Raw genomic sequence first — 20,410 nt, forward strand, 5'->3', positions numbered from 1 at the left:
AACTAGAGAGTAGCCTCCGCTGCTAGTTAGAGCAACTAGAGAGTAGCCTCTGCTGCTAGTTAGAGCAACTAGAGAGTAGCCTCTGCTGCTAGTTAGAGCAACTAGAGAGTAGCCTCCGCTGCTAGTTAGAGCAACTAGAGCGTCGCCTCCACTACTACTTAGAGCAATGAGCATTGCCTCCACTACTAGTTAGAGCAACTAGAGAGTAGCCTCTGCTACTAGTTAGAGCAACTAGAGAGTCGCCTCCACTACTAGTTAGAGCAACTACAGCGTCGCCTCCACTACTAGTTAGAGCAATGAGCATTGCCTCCACTACTAGTTAGAGCAACTAGATTAGCCTCCACTACTAGTTAGAGTAACTAGAGAGTAGTCTCTGCTACTAGTTAGAGCAACTAGAGTAGCCTCCACTACTAGTTAGAGCAACTAGAGAGTAGCCTCTGCTACTAGTTAGAGCAACTAGAGCGTCACCTCCACTACTAGTTAGAGCAACTACAGCGTCGCCTCCACTACTAGTTAGAGCAACTACAGTGTCGCCTCCACTACTAGTTGGAGCAACTAGAGCGTCGCCTCCACTACTAGTTAGAGCAACTAGAGAGTCGCCTCCACTACTAGTTACAGCAACTAGAGAGTAGCCTCCACTACCAGTTAGAGCAACTAGAGAGTAGCCTCCACTACCAGTTAGAGCAACTAGAGAGTAGCCTCCACTACCAGTTGCAGCAACTAGAGAGTAGCCTCCACTACTAGTTGCAGCAACTAGAGAGTAGCCCTACTTCTAGTTAGAACAACTAGAGAGTAGCCTCCACTACTAGTTAGAGCAACTAGAGAGTAGCCTCCGCTGCTAGTTAGAGCAACTAGAGAGTAGCCTCTGCCGCTAGTTAGAGCAACTAGAGAGTAGCCTCTGCTGCTAGTTAGAGCAACTAGAGAGTAGCTTCCACTACTCGTTGCAGCAACTAGAGAAGGGCCAGCAACCTGTAGCAACGATGACCCAGTATACTCAAAAATAAATATTTTTTTAAAAAATAAAATATTAGGTGACCTGTCCGTGATGTCGGATAAAACAGTCCTTTATAACACGCAGCTGGGAGACTGGAAGTCAAGGCCAAGTTTGGGCAGATTCAGATTAGGGCACTAATCCACTCATGAGGGCTGCACCCTCGTGACCGAGTCACCCCCAAGGGCTCCACGTCCTAAGAGCACCACACAGGGGGGAAAGCATTTCAGCAGATGACTCTGGCTGAGGGAGGGGGCACACAGTCCCTGTGTTGTACTATCCTCCCTTCCTCACATCAGGGAGTATCCCCAGGCTCTCCAAGGAGCCCACAGAAGGTGACCCCCAGGAGGCTGTGTCTTTCATGAGATCCCAGCAGTTCCGTGGCTCCGGTTCCCAGCAGGCGGTGCAGCCCCTGGGTCTGGAAATCACTGCTTCCTTCCTACCTTCCTTTCCTGAGCCCCACTCAGGAAACAGGATCTCAAGGGCCATAAGTGAGAGCTCATGGGACTTGCAACTAAAAATCTCTCATGCTATGACAAAGACTGATGGCCCCCTGTGCCACCACGAAGACCCAACTCAGCCAAATTAATAAATAAAAATAAATATTTAGCAGAGATGTCACTTTGCTGACAAAGGAGGATCATATAGTCAAAGCTATGGTTTTTCTAGTCAGTCATGTGAGAGCTGGACCATAAAGAAGGCTGAGCACTGAAGAACTGATGCTTTCAAACTGTGGTGCTGGAGAGGACTCTTGAGAGGCCCTTGGACTGCAAGGAGATTCAGCCAGTCCATCCTAAAGATCAGTCCTGGGTATTCATTGGAAGGACTGATGCTGAAGCTGAAGCTCCAATACTTTGGCCACCTGATAGAACAAGAAGACTCACTGGAAAAGAGCCTGCTGCTGGGGGCGGGGGGAAGACTGAAGCCAAAAGGAGAAGAGGGTGGCAGAGGATGAAATGGTTAGATAGCATTACCGACTCAATGGACATGAGTTTGAGCAAACTCTGGGAGATGGTGAAGGGCAGGGAAGCCTGGCGTGCTGCAGTCCATGGGGTCTCAAAGACTTGGACTTGACTCAGCGACTGAAGAACAACAACAGAGTTATCATTATGTAGACTATAATAATTCTGTACAATATAGTTACGAGTAATATAAAATGCTGATGGTTTAGCAGGTCTCCCTAAAAGGCAGGCTTTGACAAGTCTTCCTGGAGATTGCTCTCTGCTTCTCTTCCCACCCCATGTTGCCCATCACGTTCCTGAATTGTGTTTCCTCTGTTTTAAATACTCGGAGTAGTTTTTGTTTTCCTGGAAGACTCTTGAAATGCACACTCACATTTCTTCTGGCTTTTAACACCTTCCCAGAAGTCAGGTCAGAGAAAGCCAAGCAAGGCAGTGGTTGCCGACACACTCATGACTCACTGCAGACCGAAACCAAGCAACTTAGCTGCTCAATGGGTTTAGCAGATAAGCTCTGGTTTAATAGGTTTCCTCCATTATCACAAGAGAGATGCTCTATAAATCACCATTGTAGACAAGAGCTATAACCCCATGTACCGTAGAATCACAGTCATATACGGCAAAGTCATTCATCATGTGATTTTAATTATATGAAGAGACACACTGGATTCATCTCTGCGTCCTCATCATCCACTTCAATGCCTGAAATGTTAACAGATATTTGATAAATGCTCATTTAATGGTGAAATGGATGAACTGAAAATATTCCAAATTACGCACGCTGCGCTTTTCACATGACGGTATAAGACGACACAAGAATTCTAATAACCCACGAGTACATGAATGGGGAAAAATCTTTCTGGAGTTTGAAGCAGGAACTGCTGAGGGCAAATGCTTGTGCTATTGCATGAGAATCACGAGAGGAAGGATCTCTGGGGGCACCTAGCTGGCAAAGGGGCTTCCCTGATGGTTCAGACAGTAAAGAATCTGCCTGCAATGCAGGAGATGAGGGTTCGATCCTGGGTCGGGAAGATCCCCTGGAGAAAGGAATGACAACCCGCTCCAGTATTCTTGTCTGGGAAATCCCATGGACAGAGGAGCCTGGAGGGCTATAGTCCATGAGGTCGCAAACAGTCGGACACGACTGAATGACTAAGAGCAGGCTGGGAAGATCTGCAGTGACCACATCACTGGTCACTGCCTTCTCCTCAGTCCCTGTGCACCTTGGAACTGACCACAAAGACTGACATTCACGATGGAGATGAAAGTCCTCAGAAATTAGACCTGTACTGGGAAGGTCACTCCCATGTGGGGGGATTCCAAGCACGTTTCAGGGCACTGGGGTGTCATGGACAGACACTGAAATCGGTGCAGGACACAGACCAGGAGGTGAGGAAACACAGCACAGGGGAAGCTAGTTTATCTACTTGTCTTGGTCGTTATCACCTTTTCTAAATGAGTAGCCGAGAGAGAGAACGCGGATTCACTAAGTTCTGGTCTCAGTTTCACGAGCACACACTCCCATGTAATCATCAACACTCCCGAGCCAAGGCTGGCAGCAGAGACTCCTTGGAGAGTTACTACTATTAAGAGTTACCACTCCTATGCATGAGACGGGGTGCTCGGGCCCGGTGCACTGGGATGCCCCTGAGGGATGGGATGGGGAGGGAAGTGGGAGGGGGGTTCAGGAAGGGGAACACATGTACACCCATGGCTGATTCATGTCAATGTATGGCAAAAACCACTACAGTATTGTAAAGTCATTAGCCCCCAATTAAAATAAATTAAAAAAAAGAGTTATGACTCCTCTTACTACTGTAAGAGCTGCTGAGAGATTCGAGGGGACCCCGGCTGTGGAGTGGTGGAGTACACAGATTCCTTCTCTCTGACGCCGAACGATTCTCAGTAGGAAACGCTACATGGTTGGTACCTGGGCATCCTGCATGGCCCTGCTATGGGCCACAAACACAGAGCTTGACCACAGTCTGACCCACATCATGGAGAGATGTCCTGTGATTTCATGGGGAGCTCCAGACCTCTGCCATCTGCGTGCCTGAGTTCTCTGCTACCAGCTGGGACCTGATTCCCAGGGCGCTGATGCCAAGCTGACCGTGTGCTTGCTGCCTGTGTAAGTCACAGCTCTCTGCATCTATCTGGATGCCTAGTGTCCTCAGCGGCCAAATCCATGGAACAGTGGCCAGCACAGACCGACCAGTAGACACTGCAGGCCAGTGCTTAGCAATGGAGAACTGCGAGGCGTGGTTTCATCTCTGCATCCTCGGTTAACGAACTCCTTAAACTTTTTGTTTTGCATTGAAGTGAAGTCGCTCAGTCGTCTCCAACTCTTTGCGACCCTGTGGACTGTAGCCTACCAGGCTCCTCTGTCCATGGGATTTTCCCGGCAAGAGTACTGGAGTGGATTGCCATTTCCTTCTCCAAGGGATCTTCCCGACCCAGGGATCGAACCCAGGTCTTCCGCATTGTAGACAGACGCTTTACAGTCTGAGCCACCAGGGAAGTACAATTAACAATATTGTGACAGTTTCAGAGGCACAGCAATGGCACTCAGCCACACACATACACACACACACACACCCATTCTCCCCCAGAGAAGTTGAATGGTTCTATGATGACCTACAAGACCTTCTAGAACAAACACCAAAAAAAAAAAAGACATCCTTTTCATCATAGCCCAGTTGGTGAGAATCTGTCTGCAACGCGGGAGACCTGGGCTCGATCCCTGGGTTGGGAAGACCCCCTTGAGAAGGGAAAGGCTACCTACTCCAGTATTCTTGCCTGGAGAATTCCACGGACTGAATAGTCCATGGGGTTGCAAAGAGTCGGACACGACTGAGCAACTTTCACTTTCACTTTCATCATAGGGAACTGGAACGCAAAAGTAGGAAATCAAGAGATACCTGGAGTAATAGGCAAGTTTGGCCTAGGAGTACAAAATGAAGCAGGGCAAAGGCTAACAGAGTTTTGCCAAGATAATGCACTGGTCATAGCAAACACCCTCTTCCAACAACACAAGAGACGATTCTACACATGGACATAACCAGATGGTCAACAGTGAAATCAGACTGATTATATTCTTTGCAGCTGAAGATAGAGAAGCTCTATACAGTCAGCAAAAACAAGACTGGGAGCTGACTGTGGCTCAGATCATGAACTCCTTATTGCCAAATTCAGACTTAAATTGAAGAAAGTAGGGAAAACTGCTAGACCACTCTACTATGACCTAACTCAAATCCCTTATGATTATACAGTGGAAGTGAGAAATAGATTCAAGGGATTAGATCTGATAGACAGAGTGCCTGATGAACTATGAACTGATGTTCGTGACATTGTATAGGGAACAATTATCAAAATCATCCCCAAGAAAAAGAAATGCAAAAAGGCAAAATGCCTGCCTGAGGAGGCCTTGCAAATAGTTGAGAAAAAAAGAGAAATGAAAGGCAAAGAAGAAAAGGAAAGATATACCCATCTGAATGCAGAGTTTCAAAGAATAGCAAGGGGAGATAAGAAAGCATTCCTTGGGCTCTGAAATAAATGCAGACAGGGACTGAGCCATTAAATTAAGACGCTTGCTCCTTGGAAGGAAAGCTATGACCTACCTAGACAGTGTATTAAAAAGCAGAGACATCACTTTGCAAAAAGTGGTCTGATTTTTCCAGTATTCAGGTATGGATGTGAGAGTTGGACCATAAAGAAGGCTGAGCACTGAAGAATTGATGCTTCCAGACTGTGGTGTTGGAGAAGACTCTTGAGAGTCCCTTGGACTGCAAGGAGATCAAACCTTTAAGGGTTAAAGGTTAAAGTGAAGTCGCTCAGTTGTGTCCGACTCTTTGGGACCCCATGGACTGTAGCCTACCAGGCTCCTCTGTCCATGGGATTTTCCAGGCAAGGGTACTGGAGTGGGTTGCCATTTCCTTCTCCAGGGAATTTTACCAACTCAGGGATCGAACCCAGGTCTCCCGCATTGCAAGCAGACACTTTCTCCTCTGAGCCACCAGGGAAGCCCCTACCTTTAAGAGTCAGTCTTAAAGGAAATCAACCCTGAATATTTATTGGATGGACTGATGCTGAAGCTGAAGCAATGACCTACATTTATGCAATGAGCACAAATACCCTTCTGGAACACTGGGCAGGAGGCCCCAGCTCTCACCAAGCAGGTGGCCTTGACAAATTCTACAGGACAGCAAGCAACACAGGGTAGCCAAGCTCAGAGCTGAGACCCTAATCCACGGCTGGGGAAAGAGAGACTGCTCCATTTCTCCTGGGTGTTTCTCCATGTTCATTATTGGGGAAGTCCCTCTCCTACTCTGAAAAGGAAATACCCCCACCCATGTCTCCATCATTTTCCTGAATACCAAGAGCAATCACAGTGTGTGTAAAGTAGTGGTTACCTTCTACTAGAATTTCAAGACTTGATGTGGGTTTTTTTTTTTCCTATTAAAATTTCCTAAGTCAAGTGAACATTTCATAATTTGGTTATCCGTCCTCTGTGAGATTTTTGTATCTTGTGGCCAAGGTGCTCCTTAGACATGAACAGCATTTCAACACTTACAGAGGCATTTGATCAAACAGCTAGAAGATTGAGATGTTTTTCACTGGATAATTTATTCCATATGCACCCAGCGGCAAGCATTTGGCAAGAGACCAACTGGTATGATTTAGAAAGCCTGAATAGCTCATGCAGGAAATAAGTAGCTGACAGATAAAAGGAAAATGGCAACTTTATGCTTTAAAGGCAACGTGAAGTATTTGGAAGGGACATTTATCAGTTCAACAAGGATCGATTTTCTTCCACTCTCAACCCCTGGAACAAATCTTGTCCTCTGAAAGTGTAGGCTCACTGGGCCTGGTAATTTATTTGTTTGTGTATATAAATAGCCCATTTCGAGACACCCTATAAGACATGTCTCTCTAGCACATATTTCGTCTTGATCCTGGGTGGAAGATAACAATGACCGACTGACCTGTTGAACAAGGCACCCTCGGAGTTCAGGTAAAGAAATGTGATTTAATGTGCATCAACACTCATCAAGGCAAGTGTTGTCTGAACATTCAGACAGGGAGGCAGACGGCAGGGTGACCCCTGCTCCTAAAAGAGACGTGAACTATTTGAATTGCCTGATTGTATGTATCCCCCTTGATATTTTAAAATGATGTAAGTTAAAAGAGGCATAACTTAACTAGTGAAAATCTCGAAACAGAGCATTTCTGGTTAATTCACAGAAAACAGGGAACTTTGAACACATTTCAAGACAACGTTTTTACTAGGGGGGAGTTAATTCTAGCATGAGCTGAACACACAGAGAATGGAGAATTAATGTTCAGTCAACATTATCCAATTTATTCCTTCGATGATCAATCATTCATTTAGCAAATGTTTATTGAGCGCCTCTCTATGCCTGGGTTCCAAGAATAAAACCATGAATGCAATAAAAGTTTCTCCTGTTAAGTAAATAACAGCCATAATACGTGATTTGAGAGCTATGGAACCACTATAGAGAGAAGAACAAATACCATTTTGTTTGAGAACCAACGGACAATGGTGCAAGAAAAGGTGAAGGATAAAGTGACTTCGAACGAAACAGAAGTGAAAGAAAGAAGTCTCTATAGACAGAGACTACGATGTCTGCAGAGCCAGTTATGATGAGTAAACAACCAATTACATCCATCTTTACCAATTACTTACTATTTATTCTGAGGCAAAGTACTTAGCATTCTATTCTCTGTCTTTATGCCCATAAAATAGAGATACTAGTAATACCTAATTTACAGGCTATTAAAGGATCAATTGAGATAATAAGCCTTGAACAGCGTAGCCCTTGGCCACGAAAGGCTGATCTTGTGGTGCATTCCAATTAGTTAGGTTACCACCCCTTCCTAAAGGTTCTCCTCTCTTCTCCCCCAGAAGGATACAGACAACTTTGAAGACAACACAGAGCACGAAATTAAAGTTCTGTTCTTGTTGTTTAGGTGAAGCAATTCAAAGCTATCTTCAGTGGCTCCCTGGATTTTACTGTTCCTCATATCTCCAGTTGTTCTATCCCAGAAGTTCTTGTCATTTTAGCATTGACTTTTCTACATCATCTTTTATCATCAAAAGATTTCAAGTGAGGTCGAACTGTGGTCAAATCCCATCCCTTTTTAGGGACCGACATTTTTGCTGCTGTACACTGGGACTCAGATTTCTCTTGAAGTACTTCCACTTCCCAAATCATATTTTCTGGCAGTTTGGTCAATGATTTATAATCTTATGGGATTAAAATTAGCGAAGGTGAACCGTATACAATCGCTGGCTTTTTGTAGTTTCTACTCCCTCCTACAAGGGGCTTCCCTTGTAGCTCTGTCGGTAAAGAATCTGCCTGCAGTGCAGGAGACCGGGGTTCGATCCCTGGGTTGGGAAGATCCCCTGGAGAAGGAAATGGCGACCCACTCCAGTGTTCTTGCCTGGAGAATCCCACGGACAGAGGAGCCTGGTGGGCTGCAGTCCATGGGGTCGCAGAGAGTCAGGCACGACTGAGTGACTAACACTTACGCTCCTGACACTCGTGTAACACTTACTTATACTCCTGACACTCATGTGCGGCTTCCCTCTGGGTTCATTCTTGGTTCAAGGGATGTTGTTGGCCCTTTGAGATGTAGAAAGAAAATGAAATCCAGGAGTTAGGAATCCGCCTCGTCATGCAGCGGACTGGGGTTTGATCCTTGGTGGAGGAACAGAGATCCCACATGTGTTTAGTCAGTCAGTCATGTCCGTGTCTCTGTGACCCCATGGACTGTAGCCCCCCAGGCTCCTCTGTTCATGGGATTCTCCAGGCAAGGATACTGGAGTGGGTTGCCACTTCCTCCTCCAGGGGATTCTTCCTGACCCAGGGATCGAACCTGGGTCTCTTGCATTGCAGGCTGATTCTTTACCAGCTGAGCCACCAGGGAAGCCGAAACTCTCACATGCCGCAGAGCGACTAAGCCTACAAGCCACAACTCCTGAGCCTGCATGCCACAACCAGAGAGTCCCTACCCTGCAAAAAAAAGATTTGCATGACACAATGAAGAATCCGCACGGTACAACTATGACCCGAAGCAACCGCATAAATAAGACGAAAGTGAGGGCAAGCCCATGATCGTCTGCTCTGGGGAAGTGGGACGCGCTGATTGGCCGTCGGACGCCCCTCCTGGTTCACTGGCGGATGGAAGAGGCGCTCTGTGTGTTTAGTCATCCTCCTAGTACCCACGTCTGACCGATGGTACCTACGCAGTAATATTCTGTAGGGAAGTGAGTATTTATTCTGAATCTCCTGCAAAGAGCAATGCCTAATTTTATAACATCTTAACAGAAACAGAAACCAAAGTAAAAGGATCTGTTGACAAGTCTTATCATTTTCGAACATTTAATGTATTCCACCAGTCCTCTGGCAGGTTTGAGGGCAGGAGGAGAAGGGGACGACAGAGGATGAGATGGTTGGACGGCATCACAGACTGGACGGACATGAGTCTGAGCAAGCTCCAGGAAATGGTGAAGGGCAGGGAAGCCTGGTGTGCTGCAGCCCATGGGGTGGCAAAGAGTCAGACACGACTGTGTGACTGAACAGCAACCAGTCCTCTGTCGAGAGAGTGAAGGTATTCCAGCAGCTCCGTGTTATCAGTGAAGTACTTACTGCAGCACAAAGACAAAATTATCATAAGCATGAGTTCCAAGTTAAAAAAAAAAACAACACAAGCACAAACACTTAAAAAAATATGAAAGTATGATTATATTTCTCCAAGTAGCCAAACACACTGAGAAACTATCTGATGGTCTAACAACATCATTAGACTTGAAAAGCCAGACGCGAGAAATGAAATATTAACTGTGGCATTGCTTAAAATAATTCCTCTTCTTGTCCAAGGGTTTTCAGCCCAAACACAAGCTACCAAAGACAGCCAGAGTGAAAAATGCAGCAGCATTTCAGGGGAGTTGAAAGGAAAGACATGAGCTTTATGCGTATATCAACAGACACATTTTTTTTTTTAACTTTTACTGGTGACGGAGTGATAGGAGAAATTGAGGTTTTCCAAATGCCCTTAATATGTCTTTGACTCACGCTATTCATGTATGTGTGAAAAAAATCTGCAATATCTCAAAACATTGGGACCAGAGTGAAGACTTACATGAAGAAAGCTATTTACTTAACTGGGATCCCTAACTGTACATCATTTAGCATTATTAGCTGTGACTGGGGACTCTGACAAATGAAATGAAAACTGCTGGATTAGATGATTCTTCAAAAACAATCACACAGCTGGGACTTCTCTGGTCGTCCAGTGGTTAAGAGTCCACCTTGCAATGCAGGGGACTCCGGTTCAATCCCCGCTCGGGGAACTAAGATTCCACATGCCATGGGGTTGTAGAGCCTGTGCTCCTTAATAAGATAAGCCAGCACACTACAACTAGAGAGAAGTCCCCACACTGTAACTAGAGGAAACGCAGTTGAAAAAGTATATACATGAAGTGAAGTTGCTCAGTTGTGTCTGACTCTAGCCAACCAGGCTCCTCCATCCATGGGATTCTCCAGGCAAGAATACTGGAATGGGTTACCATTCCCTTCTTCAGAGGATCATCCTGACCCAGAGAGTGAACCCGGGTCTCCCATGTTGTAGGTAGATGCTTTACTGTCTGAGCCACCAGGGAAGTCCCTGAAAAAGTATATAGCTCCCCTGCTAAGGCTAGCTGTAACAGAAGGAAGAGGGGAAGGGCACAACTGCTAAAAGAATGACATAGCCCAAGGACACAACATAAGCCAATTAGAATCCAGTGGGACCAAGATGGCAGACGAGACTAGACCTTGATCCTCAATCAGCAGGTGAAATGAGACACTCACAGGTGCCATGGCAGTTCCAGTTCAGTTCAGTCACTCAGTTGTGTCTGACTCCTTGCAACCCCATGGACTGCAGCACGCCAGGCCTCCCTGTCCGTCACCAACTCCCAGAGTTTGCCCAAACTCGTGTCCATTGAGTCAGTGATGCCATCCAACCATCTCGTCCTCTGTCATCCCTTTCTCCTCCCGCCTTCAGTCCTTCCCAGCAGCAGGGTCTTTTCAAATGAGTCAGCTCTTTGCATCAGGTGGCCAAAATATTGGAGTTTCAGCTTCAGCATCTGTCCTTTCAATGAATATTAAGGACTGATTTCCTTTAGGATGGACTGGTTGAATCTCCTTGCAGTCCAAGGGACTCTCAAGAGTCTTTTTCAACACCACAGTTCAAAAGCATCAGTTCTTAGGCACTCAGCTTTCTTTATAGTCCAACTCTCACATCCATACAAGACTACTGGAAAAAACAAAGCTTTGACTAGATGGACCTTTGTTGAAAAAGTAATGACAGTTCAAGGCACTGTTAAAAGACCAGGGAGTGACCAGTGGCCCAGATTCTGGAAATCTCAGCCCGTTCACAAAAATAGTTGGAATAATCCTCCTGCTCATTGGCAAATGAAATCACCCAGCCTATAAAAACTAACAAGGCCACATTCTCCGGCCACACTCACCCTCTGCGATGACCCACACGCTGTCTGTGGAGTGTGCTTCTCTCTGAATCTGAATAAATCCACTTCTTACCGATCACTTTGTCTCTCATGGAATTCAGTCTTCGATGAGGCATCAAGAACCTGAGCTTCATTAGGTCCTGAAACCAGGTACCATGGGTTTTGGCTGGATTTGAGTCCCAGTCACGTGGGTTCAAGTCCCAATCTGCGGTAAACAGCTTCATAGCAAGGGGGCCACTCTCCATTCCCCCTTCTGATGTCTATGTCAGAAGCTTTCTCTGTTCCTTTTTATACTTTAATAAAACTCCGCTAATTGCTAAATGAGCATCCAAGACCCAGCAAAGCCAAAAAAAAAAAAAAAAAAGTCACATAGCTATGAAATTAAGTAGGATCAGTATTGGTTCTCAATTCTCATTTCTCTTAAATGTTTTCATTATGGCCTCTGTCGTAAAATTCTTTTAAGTGCTTCACAGAGAAAATGAGAATATTTTTTTCCCTTATCTTCAAATGGAAATTGATGAGGTGTTTTTTTGTTTGTTTGTTTGTTTTTTTCTTTGAGATATAACTCACATACACAAAACCCACCATTCTAAAGTGTACAGGTCAGGGATATTTTAAATTAATTAATTTATTTTAAATGGAGGCTAATTACTAAAGTGTACAGGTCAGAGATTTTACTCTATTCACTTCCACTGAACTGACTCCAAAAAGAAGCCCATACCAATTAGAAGTCACTCTCTACTCTCCTCTCCGCCCAACCCCCAGTCACCAAACATCTACTTTCTGTCTCTATGGATTTGCAAGTTCTGGAAACGCAATCCTAATTGAGTGATCCAACAGGTAGCGTTTCATGCCTGCTTCTTTCACTGAGCAGCACGTTTTTGAGGGTCATTCATGTCATAGCGATAGCTTACAATGATAGGTGAATGATGTCAGATTTGTGATCTCTGAAGAAGAAGATTTAGCTTCAGGACCCGGCTGGATCACTCAAGAGCCTTTGTGTAGCAGAGTTTTATTAAAGTATACAAAGGGACAGAGAAAGCTCCTGACAGACATTTGGAAGGGGGGCGCAGGGTGCCCCCCTCAATAGTCTTAGCAAGGGAGCTATATACTTTTTCAACTGGTTATTACAGTTAAATCAAAAGAATGTCTCAAGGTTGTAAAGGGCTTGCCAGACCCACTCCCACAGTTTGTATTAGAATTAATCAGAAGGTTCTTGGGAAGGTGAAACGTGTCCTCAAGCAGAATACATTGTTGTTATTTAATCACTGGTACACAGTTTAAGGAAAATCATACCCTTGAGCAAGAAGATGCTTGAGAATCCCTTGGACTGCAAGAAGATCCAACCAGTCCATTCTAAAGGAAATCAGTGCTGAATGTTCATTCGAAGGACTGATGCTGAAACTCCAATACTTTGGCCACCTGAAGGGAAGAACTGACTCATTTGAAAAGACCATGATGCTGGGAAAGATTGAGGGCAGGAGGAGAAGGGGACAACTGAGGATGAGATGGTTGGATGGCATCACTGACTCAATGGCCATGAGCTTGAGTAAATTCCAGGAGCTGCCGATGGACAAGGAGGCCTGGCATGCTGCACTCCATGGGGTCGCAAAGAGTTGGACATGACTGAGCGACTGAGCTGAACTGAATAAAGTAAATAAAAGAATATTACATAGGAGACCTCAGACAGCTCTCCGGGAAAACCTCACCTGCAAGGTCAGCCCTTGGCTGGCAGCTGGGAACGTGGAGCTCAGAAAGTTTGCTGTCAATCCTGTTAAGAAGGGCTCACTGAGCTACACGTGGTTTAATATCTGCTCCCCTGAGAGTCTGGAATTTGGGTAGGAGCTGTGTACGTAGAGGGTGGGGGCTTCCCAGGTGGCGCAATGGTAAAGAACCCGCCTGCTAATGCTGGAGACTCGGGAAACCCAGGTTAGATCCCTGGGTCAGGAAGATCCCCTGGAGGAGGGCATGGCAACCCCCTCTAGTATTCTTGCCTGGAGAATCTCATGGACAGAGGAGCCTGGCGGGCTACAGTCCATGGGGTCACAAAAGAGTCGGACACGACTGAACAACTCAGCACGGGGCAGAGGGTACCTATGTGACTAACTCATGATTCTTTAATGAACTTCCCTGGTGGATGACATTGCACAAATACTATCTCAAATAAATAATTCTCTCTCACACAAGCACACACACAGAAGAAGCAAACAAAAATCTGACCCCTTTCATTTATAAAGGACAGAGGGCCATTGCAGGTTTAGAAGTGATAGACAGTCACCACTTAATTATGAATTAATAAAAAATTTTAAATGTGGTTTAGATAGGTGAGGAATAAAAAAAAGACACTTAGTCTCCTTAATAATGAGAAAGAACTTTGAAAGCTACGTATGGTCCAAAACCCTTGAACAATCAAACTACTTCTGTCATAAACAGAGACTTTTTTTTTTAATATGAATTTTAGTCCACATATAAGGAGTATTTCAAAAAATCCTGATCGTAAAGATAACAGCCAGCATGTTGAAATGAAGCAGTGTTTTTTAACCTGGTTTATTGACTTTGGCATAATCTGATTGCCTCGATGCTAGAAAAATCACAGCCTGGTGTACTGTTAGATAATGACTTGTGAGAAGAGAAGCCCAGCCTTATTATTCACTGACATTACAAAGCAGTGTTCCCTTCTTTGCTCCATTACTCTTCCAAACTGGGGGATCATTTGTAGGCAACAGACCTGGATCACGAGTCCCTTTGGTTGATTTTATGATACAGGAAAATTAATGTCCTGCTGTCTTCAGGCCGAGGGGAAAAGATGACCTTCACCAAATCTGTAAATGTCAACTCCTTGCAAAAGCAAAGTCCCTGGAAGCCTCCTAATGACTTCTGGCATTAGCCTTCAGACAAGCAGTGGCAATCCCTCTTATTTTAGGAAACAAAAATCTTTTTAAAGTACAAAAATAAATCCATTTCCCACCCCCACCTCCATTTTCCATATTACTATTATACTGTATTTTTTCTTTTAAAATTACTTTAAAACATTTTCCCTTCTCTGTATGTAGTGGCCCCAAAATGCTTTCCATATGAGGACAGGTACATTTTAAATTGTATTTTTTTAAGATAAATGATAAAATAGGATCTATATTCTTAGAGTTAGTCTTTCTATTCAAGCTTCATAAGATCTCACAATTCTTACTAAATACTGAAAGTCTTAAGCATCATGGACTCAATGGACATGAGTCTGAACAAACTCTGGGAGAAGGTGAGGGACAGGGAAGCCTGGCACGCTCCATGGGGTCACAAAGAGTCAGACATAACTGAGTCGCAGAACAACACCAAAGCCAAGTCAACATGTGTGTACACACTAAACCTTCAAAAACCATTCACATATGCAAAAACTATAAGCTTTGGAGACAATAGGAAAATGTGAAAAGGCCACTTTGGTGTAACCCATGAGACCAAAATGTATATGAAAATTCTAAAATGCAAACGAAGCCTAGATGGTATTTTCTAACGTCCCAGGGGATAACTCATCAGCACTGCAATGGTTTTAATTTTCCACCACTGGGCAAGATGCCATGAGTAGCTCCCTCCTTGCTGTGGATATCTTTTACTGCTTGAGAAATGAAGAAACATGAATTTCAGCGAAAGCCCCACATAAGCTGCTGATCCATTTCCAGTAGTTCAGAGGCGTGAGCAGGTCTGGAGAGGAAAGCAGAGGACAAGAGCTCGTTTAGGTTACAGCGGCGTGAGAAGGACAGGAGACGTGAGCTCATGGATGCAAACAGCTTGTATCATCTTTTCAAGACCTCTGGCTATGGATTTATACAGCACACCCAGAATCAGAAAAGAGAGGCAGAAAGCAAACTGGGGCTTGCCAGGGGTTGGCCAGGGGACACAGTGACCACTCATGGTTACAGGGGTTCCTTGTAGAGTGATGAAAATATTCTGGGACTTGACAGGATATTCTGGTTGCTAAACATTCTGCCTGGACTAAATAAATGCCACAGAACCGCGCACTTTAATATGTTGAAGACTGGGATATGCACACACTGCTGTATACAAATTAGGTAAGTAATAAGGACCTACCATACAGCTCAGGGAACTCTGCTCAGTACTCTGGAATAACCTTATGGTTCCCAGGGGGAGGGATGGGGGAAGGGATAGTCAGGGAGCTTGGGATGGACATGGACTCACTGTTGTGTTTAACATGGAGAACCAGCAAGGACCTGCTGGACAGCACAGGGAACTCTGCTCAATACTCTGGAATAACCTTATGGTTCCCAGGGGAAAGGATGGGGGAAGGGATAGTTAGGGAGTCTGGGGTGGACATGGACACACTGCTGTATTTAACAGGGAGAACCAACAAGCACCTGCTGGATAGCTCAGGGAACTCTGCTCAATACTCTGTAATGACCTATATGGGAAGAGAATCTAAAAAAGAGTGGATATGTGTATGTGTCTAACTGAATCACTTTACTGTACAGTAGAAACTAACACAACATCAATTATACTCCAAGAACAAAATTTCTTTAAAAGAGCTTTAGATTTTAATACTGAAATGTCTAAAATAATCTGATAAAGATAACATTTAAATGACTTTTAAAAAGCAGTAATAAATCATGCCTAAAAGAATAATTAAAAGGAGAGTCTTCCACTTGGAAAAAAAAAAAAAAAAGATCGAATGCCATTTTCGAATGGTTAAAATGGTTATTTTATGTTGTACGTGTTTCAACACACACTAAAAATACAATTATGAAACGAGAGACAGATGTGAGGTGATGGGAACACAGTTCCCCCCCTTCTCCCGCGGAAGGAGATAATTGTCCATTTGTATAGGGCTTCCTTGGTGGCTCAGATGGTAAAGAATTTGTCTGCATTGCAGGAGACCCAGGTTCTATCCCTGGGTCGGGAAGAGCCCCTGGAGGAAGGAATGGCAAGCCACTCCAGGATTCTTGCCTGGAGAATCCCATGGACAGAGGAGCCTGGTGGGCTGCATACAGTTTGTGGGGTTGCAAAGAGTCGGGTATGACTGAGCAACTAACCACTTTCACTGTCACAGGTTTTCATAGCTTGAAGCAGGAGACACACTGAAGCTGGAAGAACTGAGAGTAGGCGCTGAGAACAGGGCTCTGGGCTCAGGCAGGGAGATGACCTTGACAGTCAAGAAACAGAAAGGGCTAAATAAGCAGGCACAGTCAGGTACTTCTGACTTGATCGTTTCTCCATCTAGAATAAAAAGGAAACTAGTTATCTGAGGATCCAGGGAAGCAAGAATTGAAAAGGATGCCTAAGTGAGCAGTAAAAATTGTCCTTAAAACCACCTTGGGTACCGTCGGAGGAAGCTGTGAAGAAAAAAAGTAGGAGCATCTGTAAGTGGTACCCAGAGCCCAGGTGAAACTGGAATTCACAGCAGAGCCCATCGGCACCTGCTGGGGTGCTCTGCTTGGTTCCTTGTTTTTATTTTCATGGCAGGGCACAGTTTTCTGATGCTGGATGGGAAAGAGCAGATGGTTGTCTCAGTCTAGGGTTGGGCTTGGCAAAATGGCCAGAACAGGAAGGCGATTCGAGATCTCGAATTTCCGGCAGGACAATCCAGAAATGGCAGGAGAATCCAAAATGCTTTGTTGGATCTTGTATATCCTGTGGTTGGAGTTTCCAGAACTGATGTGCTCTTTTTGATGATCTTTTCCACTTTTGTCAAGGCTTTTGGGGGAGACGGTTTGCTAAGCTCATCATGCAAACATTCTGGAAGTCTCCCCCTTCAGCCCAAGAGGTTTTGGCCACTTTAATGCCACTGCATCTAGATATTAGTACATCATTCAAAATTAGGTTTCGGGGGGCCTATTACTTTAAGAAATGCTGAGTGACAAATAATTAAGTAGAGAACTATCATATGACCCAGCTATCCCACTTTTGGGTATTTATTCAAAGAATATGAAAACGCTAAAAAGACGAGTCCATCCCCATGTTCATACGACAGTATTTGCAACAGTTGGGATATGGAAACAAAGTGCCCATCGACGGATGAGTGGACCAATAAGATGTGATATACCCCACCCCCACCAAAAAAAAAAAACAAAGCAAAACACACCATCAGTTCAGTTCAGTTCAGTCGCTCAGTCGTGTCCAACTCTTTGCGACCCCATGAATCCCAGCACGCCAGGCCTCCCTGTCCATCATCAACCCCCGGAGTTCACTGAGACTCACGTCCATCGAGTCAGTGATGCCATCCAACCATCTCACCCTCTGTTGTCCCCTTTTCCTCTGGCCCCAAATCCCTACCAGCATCAGAGTCTTTTCCAATGAGTCAACTCTTTGCATGAGGTGGCCAAAGTACTGGAGTTTCAGCTTCAGCATCATTCCTTCCAAAGAACACCCAGGGCTGATCTCCTTCAGAATGGACTGGCTGGATCTCCTTGCAGTCCATGGGACTCTCAAGAGTCTTCTCCAACACCACAGTTCAAAAGCATCAATTCTTTGGTACTCAGCTTTCTTCACAGTCCAACTCTAACATCCATACATGACCACTGGAAAAACCATAGCCTTGACTAGACGGACCTTTGTCGGCAAAGTAATGTCTCTGCTTTTCAATAAAAGGGGAGGAGTGGGCCAAGGGAAAAATAGGTAAAGAAGGTTAATGGTATGGTGACAGATAGAAACTAAATGTGTGCGGTAAGCTCACTGTAAGTTACAGAGAAGGAAGAAATATAATATTGTACACATGAAACTTATGTAGTGCTACGAATCAATGTTTCCTCAATAAAAAAATTTCTTAAAGACAAAAACGCCTACTAAGAAAAATGAACAGGGTTTTTCCCCTTGCTCCTTTTCAGATTAATGTGAGATTATCATACTTAGTGAAGTAAGTCAGGCAGAAAGGCAAATACCATACCATATCCCTTATATGTGGAAAGATGTAGTAGGTATATACAGTGGAATATTGAAAGTGAAAGTTGATCAGTCGTGTCCGACTCTTTGTGACCCCATGGACTATACAGTCCATGGAATTCTCCAAGCCAGAATACTGGAGTGGGTAGCCTTTCCCTTCTCCAGGGGATCTTCCGCACCCAAGGTCCGAACTGAGGGCTCCTGCATTGTAGGCAGATTCTTTACCAGCTGAGCCACCAGGAAAGCCCAAGAATACTGGCATGGGTAGCCTTTCCCTTCTCCAGGGGATCTTCCCCACCCAAGGTCCGAACCGAGGGCTCCTGCATTGTAGGCAGATTCTTTACCAACTGAGCTATCAGGGAAGCCCATAGTGGAATATTACTTGGCCGTTAAGAAGAATGCAATGATACCATTTGTGTTAGGGAAACCACCGACTGAAACCACCTGCCCTGGCCAGGCACAAGAGTAACCACTTGCATGAGCTGGCTTACAACAAGAGGTCCTGGTGTGGAATGCAGCACTGATGAGCCGCCACAGACTAGAAGAATCATCAACAGGAGAGAGGCCAGTCCAGACATCCTACTAGCCTCCCAGAATAAGTGGTGAACCACCAGGACGGACCCTGAGTCAGAATGACGGGCCAGAGATGACCCAGAAACTAATCGCAACTGAGACCGTGAGCCACGTGGCAGAGAAGTTCTCCTGGGTTCCCTCCTGCTTTCCCCTTCGGGCGCCCCTTTCCTAATAAAGTCTCTTGCTTTATAAGCACGTGTGTCTCCTTGGACAAGTCATTTCTGAGTATTAGAAAGAGCCCACTGGCTGGCTGGAAGGGGTCCCCGGCTTCCTGCCCCATTTGCCCCACCATGGATGGACCTGGAGATGACCATCCTGAGTGAAGTAAGTCAGACAGAGAAAGACAAGTCTCATGGCATCACTTACATGTAGAATAGGATAAAAACTATGTAAATGAACTTGTTGACAAAGCAGAAACAGATTCACAGACTTAGAGAACAAAGCTACGGTTACCAGCGGCGGGGAAGGCTGGAGGGTAGGGGTAGATTGACAGTTTTAATTTACACGTACACATTGCTATATTTAAAATGCATAACCAACAAGGACCTACCGTATAGCACAAGGATCTCTGCTCAATACGCTATAATAACCTACATGGTTAAAGAACTTGAAAAAGGATAGCTACAGGTATAACTGAATCATTGTGCTCTATACCTGGACACTGTTAATCAACTATACTCCAGAATAAAGTAAAAATTTTAAAAAAATGAAAAGATATAAGTGTTCTGATATTACAGTGAAATCAATTAAATGCAGACCAACTAGACTAGTTTTGAGCCGGCTTCTAAGTAGCTGCGTGAGTTTGGGTAAGATAATAAAGTTCAAAAGCTTCTGTGACGTGCAGGGGCCTGGACTGACTAATTTAACCTTGAAAGTCCCATGAAATGATGAGGTCATGGACTATAGCCTTCTGGTCTTTATTAGGAAACTATATATTAATTTGCAGGCTTCCTTTACCAGGTTAAAGGATTTCTCTTCCCTCGACCACATACTATATTTTAAACTGTTCTCATGACTTATCTCTATTTCTGTTTTGTATTTGAATGACACTCCACTCACCCAGATTTTTAAGAGACCATTGCTAAAACTCTCAGGAGATTAGGCTGGCAGGCATCATTTATAAAATATTTGCAACATCCCATAGAACGCTGTGAATAATAAATGTCTTCTGTTTAAATGATGATAGGCTATTTAACATTTTCAACTTGGCTTTCTCAATAGATGTAAAATATTCTCAGTCTCACTTGACTTGTGGTCTTACTTTAAAAATAGCTCTAATGAAATATGTAATTTAATAATCTTATCCACAGACAATTTTTAATGTATACTTTTGGTTTTGCTTTTTTGTTTTATGACTATAATAGGGAAGGATCTCCAACAAAATCAGTTCTCTTAGATTAAAGTTGAAAGCCTCTGTTTTATTTTTGAAAAGCTACAGTTAGTCTGAAATGCATTATTAAGTTGTCACTAATGATA

Source organism: Bos grunniens, chromosome X (genome assembly GCF_055505025.1).
Source record: "Bos grunniens cultivar Pamir isolate PY7600 chromosome X, Bosgru_T2T1.0, whole genome shotgun sequence".
Lineage (NCBI taxonomy): Eukaryota > Metazoa > Chordata > Mammalia > Artiodactyla > Bovidae > Bos > Bos grunniens.